Source organism: Rhinopithecus bieti, unplaced genomic scaffold, assembly GCF_001698545.2.
Source record: "Rhinopithecus bieti isolate Rb0 unplaced genomic scaffold, ASM169854v2 scaffold_21441, whole genome shotgun sequence".
In the NCBI taxonomy this organism is placed as follows: Eukaryota; Metazoa; Chordata; class Mammalia; order Primates; family Cercopithecidae; genus Rhinopithecus; species Rhinopithecus bieti.
Window position 1 is genome coordinate 323654 of NW_016810151.1, and position 6902 is coordinate 330555.

Genomic DNA, 6902 nt, shown 5'->3' on the forward strand with positions numbered 1-6902 from the left:
AAGGAAGGAAGGAAGGAAGGAAGGAAGGAAGGAAGGAAGGAAGGAAGGAAGGAAAATAAATCTCTTGCCAGTTTTGCATCCTCCGAATATCTTTGGAGGCCTATTGGCTTTCTCTTAGAAATGAAAACATCCAAGAGTGGCACCTGTCTCCCCGTCTTCATGGTAGTTTACTGTCTAGGCCTTTGGCTTCAAGATGGAGCTTTCTACTTGTCAAGAGATACAAGTGTTATTATTTCCTTTAGATTTTCTTTAGATAAAGACAATTAACGTGTGTAGTGGATTGTATCTGCCAGGCTATATAAAAACGGTGAAGAATTTTTTCATTGCAAACTCTTTAGTAGATTGCTTCTGATAGAAATCACAATTGGTTTAATGCTTATTCAGTGATAAAACTGTTTCTTTCCTGTGTTTGTGGGGATTTTGGTTTTAATTATTATCAAAACACTTTCCATGACATAATTATTTCCCCAACACTTTCCATGGTTTATTGATTTTTATTTTTAATAAACTTTATGAGATAAAAAATACAATTAACACATCTACTTTAGGTGTACAGTAGTGCCTTCCTTTCCTGGTTTTGATAAAGTTTCAGTTTATTCAACATTAATATCACTATAATCTTTAAGTTTTACATAAATGAAATATACAATATATGTTTTGCATATATTGTCAACTGCATGGTCAGCTGAGGTCCAAAAATATTAAATGGAAAATTCCAGAAATAATTTATAAATTATAAATTGCTTGCCTTCTAAGTATCTCATCAAATCTTAGGCTGTCCTAATCCATCACACCCAGGATGTGAATGGTGTAAATCATCCCTTTGTCCTGCATATCCACAGTGTCTAAGCTACACGCCCATTAGTCACTTAGTAGCTATCTCAGTTGTCACATTAACCATTCTGGTAGTATGGTGCTGGTGTTCCAGTAACCCTTATTTTACATATTAATGACTCAAGTGCAAGATCAGTGATAATGGCATATTGTTATAATTGTTTTATTATTAGTTGTTGTTAATCTCTTCCTGAACCTAATTTATAAATTAAACTTTATCATAGGTATCATGTATACAAAAAAACAGTGCAGATACAGTCACTGACCAAGATGGCCTAATGTTTCCCACTGCCTGACTAACCTTTAGACAGGGTTCTTCCTGATTGTTGGCCTCTGACTTCGCTATTTTTAGACCGTTCACTTTAAAAAAACTTGCAAAGTGTACATTTTCTCTGCTCCTTTAAGATGTAAATCTTCTGGCCTCTTATCAGTTCTACAATGCAGAACCATCGTTCTCAAAAACCTAGGTGCCATCTCTTTGAAATGCAATAATTAAGAAAGGTAGAACCTTTTCTTATCTCCTAATCTCTGTGGGAGAGTGGGAGCCTGACTTCCCTAAGCACCAATCAGCGAACACAGATGGTCTAACCCTATTGACCAACATACAGTACTTTTCCACTTAGGGACCTCTGTGCTTAAAATCTCTCCTGCTTTTTTTTTTCAGTGGCATTGAGCCCTCTTTCTGTGCCCTATTACAATGGTCTTAAATAAAGTCTTTTGTTCCTGTTTAACTCTGTCAGGTGCAAATTGTCTTTGATATTAGAGTTTTTGACAATTATATGTGCTCTTGTAAACACCATAAGAAGGTATACAACATTTCCTTTACTCTTTAAGGTTACCCTGTGCCACTTTCCAAACAACCACCCGTTGACCTCTAGCCCATGACAAATATTGGTTTGTTTTCTGTCTCTATTAATTAACTACACATTTTCTAAAATTTCATAGAAATGGAAATATATCATAAGTGCTTCTTTTGTCTGGCTCTGCTCCTTCTACATAAAGTTTCTGAAATTCATCAGTGTTATTGTGTGTCTGTTTCTTAATATTACATTGTTATAAGTATGCTACATTTAAAAAGTTAATTTACCAGGGGGCACAGTGGCTCTTGCCTGTAGTATCAGCTATTCGGGAGGATGAAGAGGTAGGATCACTTGAGCCCAGGAGGTTGAGACCAGCCTGGGCAACGTGGGGAGACCCCATCTCTACAAAAAATACAAAAAATAGCTGAGTACGGTGGTGTGTGCCTGTAGTCCCAGTGACTGGGGAGGCTGAGGTGGGAGAAACACATGAACCCAAGGAAGTCGAGGTTGGAGTGAACCATGATCACACCACTGCACTCCAGCCTGGGCAACAGAGTGGGACCCCATCTCAAAACAAACAAACAATAACAACAACCCCCCAAAATGCCCCAAAAGTCAATTTACCTATTCATGGATGTATGGGCTCCTTTGAGCCTTTTCAGTACATTATGAACAAAGCTCCATGAATATTTGTGTGCAGTTATTTGTGTGAAGTTTTTTTTGTCTTGACTACCTAAAAATGGAATAACTGATTTATATTTTACGTGTATGGAAATGAGGACTAAACTCTGACGTTTTTATCTTGCCGAAATCCCTATCTAAGGGGTCTGGGGAGTCATGCCCTACAAATCATAAATTCTCATCAGATGGATTTTATTTAACCCTATATATCACGATTTACTTTCCAACATAACTCTGGCATAACATTAGACGACAAAGAAAAAAATCAAAATATGTTACTCAAAAACATGTTTCTTTGCCATATTTTGAAATGACCCTCCAAAGCTTTTCTTTGTGGGGGAAAATGTGCAGCTGTAAAGAATCTTTATTAACATAGCTAGATATTTTTCTTCCAGACCCTCCCAATCCTAAAGAGATTAACTAAGATCTGAATAGGAAACATTGGCCACCTGTTGTCTCTAAGGGCAGCCACTATAAGGCTTCAAAAGAACTTTGGTCTCCACAGTCTTTATCTTAACCTGAACATTCCCTTTCTATCTATTGCAGGTCTTCAGACAAACTCAACCAATTGTCAACCAGAAAATATTTAAATTTACCTATAGCCCAGAAGCTCTTGCTTTGAGCTGTTCTTCCTTTCTGGACCAAACCAATGTATTTCTTAAATGTATTTGATTGATGTCTCATACCTCTCTAAAATGTATAAAACCAAGCTGTGCCCGAACAACCTTGGGTTTTCAGGACTTCCCGAAGGCTGTGTCACGGGCCATGGTCACTCATATTTGGCTCAGAATATATCTCTTCAAATAATTTACAGAGTTCGACTCTTTTTGTCGACAATAATATGGTGCCCAAACACATGGGGCCTCAGAGGAGACTCTGGATCCCGAAGGTGTATCCCAAAACCAGAGCTAAGGTACCAGCTGGAGCCCACTGAAGCCTCACCAAGTTTGAGCTTCTCCTTCTGTGGAAGTGGTAAGTCCTCCTGAGCCTCAGACCTCCTGTTTTGGTTGATAGTCCTTGATTTATTCTGAGCTGTTTTATTCTCCTAGGAATTTGTTGCTTTAGGATCCCAATTTGAGTTCAGAGATGCATTTCTAAAGGGTCTCCTCAATTGCTTTTCTCTTAGAATTAATCTCAATTTGGCTTGTCTATGCATGTTTGAGTGAGGAACTGAACTGTCATTTTCATCCACGGCTCATCAGTTTCTTCTTTAAAAAAAAAAAAAAAAAAAAGTAGGAAATAAATTAACTAAGAATATGGAAATGAACAAGGAGAATGACCCCCTTTTGAGCACTCTGTAGGTTTTGTGGCAACTCTACTTTCCAGAGTTTATGTAAAATAGAAGTAATATGGTCTTTGTGCACATTTTACTTTAAGGAAAAAGGGCCCTAAGGTTGACCTGCAAACTATAGAGTTCTTAAGTTCTCTTTCTCTATTTTCTGCCTGCTTTAAATCTGGTGGACTGAGATAAAACAAACAAACAAACAAACAAACAAAAAAAACCCCACTGTTTGGAGCTAACCTTTTTTTGCAAACTGGCGAATTTATATTCATCTCATGGCCAAAGTACTAAAGTAAATCTATAGGATCTTTGTGTGTGTATGTATATGTATGTATATATGTGTGTATGTATTTGAAGGCCTTTATAAATTCTATAATTTTATGTTTAATTGGCAGATGAATTCATTTTAATTTTCCTTTAGCGTACCAAACTTTTTCTTTCTGTACCTTATTGTGTAAATTTTGCTATCTGATTGTCACCTGAGTTGTTTCCTTTAATATGCAAATTTAGGTCTTTTTAACTGAAAACTACTTAGGTGGTGCAACATGTTATCAAGAATTTGAAAGTCTAAAATTGAAAAAAAAATGAAAAGGAAGTCTTTATGAATCTATAAATGTACCTCTATCGGCATGCCTAGATATGTCCATGTATTTATGTCATGCATACAGTGTTTCACTACTAAAATATAGATAAAATAGGTAAAAGTGCTTAATTCAGAGGCTTAAAAAAAAAAGAGTAGTAAAATGTTTTTTCGAGTTCGCATGACTTAAGTAAAATCTTTAATAAATAAGGTGGCTTTAAAACTATTGGTAAAATAATATCAGCAATGTTAGCATTTTGTTTGCATTTATTGATCAAGTAGTTTCATGTTTATTCCTGCAGAATACTATCAGATTTGCCATAAGGGTTATAAACTATAAAACCTAGTCCAAGAAAGAATGATCTTTGCTTGTATATGCTTATAAAATATTGTTGGCTGAAAGAAAACAGCTGAATCCTGAGTTTTTGGTATAAATACCCTTAAAATTAATGTTTTATTTAAGTAAATACCTGAAATTAAGTTATAAAAATGGTTAATAGGAAAATAACTTTAAATACTGGCTATCACAGTTTTTATAAATAATCTAGGTAAACTATTAATCAGATAAGTGTAATGGAATAAATACTTATGAACAAACGTGTCATAATTTAGGATCTAAGGTTATTTGATATTAACTATCTGGGTAATTTCCAAATTAAAAAATATAAAAAAAACTTTTTTAATGTTCTTATTAAAGGTAAAATATCTTCATCTAATTCAAAGCTTATTTAAATGTTATATATGAAACAAGGTAAAGGAATCAGGAAATAAGAGATAGAAAGAAAGTTAAAGATATGAAGAGGTATTTTGGTAAAGGAGGTAAAAGGAAAGTAATTTTATATAAGAAAGAATCTTGTGTGGTGAACTTTTGCCCTAAAAAAATAATACAACTGGGTTGTTCAATGAAAGAGAGATATTTAGGCAAAACAGAAAGTCCTAACTACTGTAAATGGTCTGGTGTAAGTCGTAATATGGTTAGTAAAAAGAATTTTTAAGGTTGTATAATTCAGTTGGCTATAATTAAAAGAAGCTATTAATAACATCTTTTTTTTTTTTTTTTTTTTTTTTTTGAGACCCGGCGAGTCTCGCTCTGTCGCCCAAGGCTGGATTGCAGTGGCCGCGGATCTCAGCTCCCACTGCAAGATCCGCCTCCCGCGTTTACGCCATTCTCCCTGCCCTCAGCCTCCCCAGTAGCTGGGGACTACAGCGGCACCGCCACCTCGCCCGGCTAATTTTTGTATTTTTTAGTAGAGACGGGTTTCACCGGTTAGCCGATGGTCTCAATCTCCTGACTCCGCTGATCCACCCGTCTCAGTCCTCCCAAAGCTGCTGGTGCTGGGATTACAGGCTTGAGCCACCTGCGCCCGCCATAATAACATTTTCTAGAGATGAGTCTTTAAATTGAAAAAATGCACTAATACAAAATACTAAAGATTGATTAAAACAATATTTTCGATTACCAAAGTTTTGACTGTATTTTTAAGCAGGAAATTTTTAGAGTTTTTAAAAATTCTTATTAATCTCCTCTGTTAATATCTCCAGATTTGATCTTTCTCTTTTGAAAAGGCCTAAAATGATGGCTCTTTCCTTCACCTTTTGTTGGTTCCTGTAACTTTTACTAATTATCTAAAGTAAGGGAAATAATTTTTTTTGAAAGCCGGCAAATAAAGTAACTTTTGAACATGACTTTTATTTTGCATGCCTGTTATATTCCTATATTTATATTTGTCATGTGAAAGTGATATTTCACCACCAAGTTACATAAAAGAGCTCTGATGGAGTAACTTAAAAAATGTAAGTGCTTATCAAATTGGTAGAAGCTAGCTCAGATGCCTTTTAATTCACATAATGTTGGTAATCTTTGGTAAAATGACTTCGGTGAGTTTAATCTCAAAACTCTTCAGTAATTTAAAAATCTTAAAGTCATGTTTAAACCCTCAGTTTCTCCCCACTGGAAATTTGGGTTACTAAAAGTTAAAGTAGTAGAAGCATAAAGTATGCTTTCGTGAAAATTTTATAAACACAAGGATGTCAGTTTTTAAAAAATCTTAAGTTTTTTTGGTTAAGAAACTATTTAAGAGTTGCTTTATAAAAAAAGGAAAACATACAGATAAAACTAAATGAGTTAAAAAAAAAAAAAACAGAGCAACAAAACTGTGAGCCCTGTGGTTACCAAGAAAATGGTCGATATGGGGGAAGGATAAAACCAAGTAACTGTTTAAAACCAAAGGGTGTAACGTAAAGCAATTGTTCCATTTTGTAGCTTGGTATCATTCAGCTTCTTCAAAAAAATCTTTACTATAGTGGATTACAAAAATAAACACTCTAAGGACAAAAGTACTAATTTTAAATGCTACAGAATTTAAGAGCTTGTTTGGATTAATGTAAGACCCACAGCTCTTTACTGAACAATCACTGAGTATATGTGTTCCAAATGCACGGGGGGTTATTCCTAAGAAAGCAATCAGCCTAGTGGGCCAGATAATGCCATTGTAAGGTTTGTTTGCACTGAGAAGGGGATTGCCCCACTCTCCCTATAAAATACCAAATGAAGTACCGCAGATGAGGCAGTTAATATGCTTTATATGCAAGCCGTGTTGGACTAGCTTTATGATAACTGGGATATCCTCGTGCCAAATATGCCTGTTACCTAGGTCATGGTAAATTTGGGGGTTAAGGGGACTCCTTTTACATGGGTGCCCCTGTGACAGAATGACAGGACTGT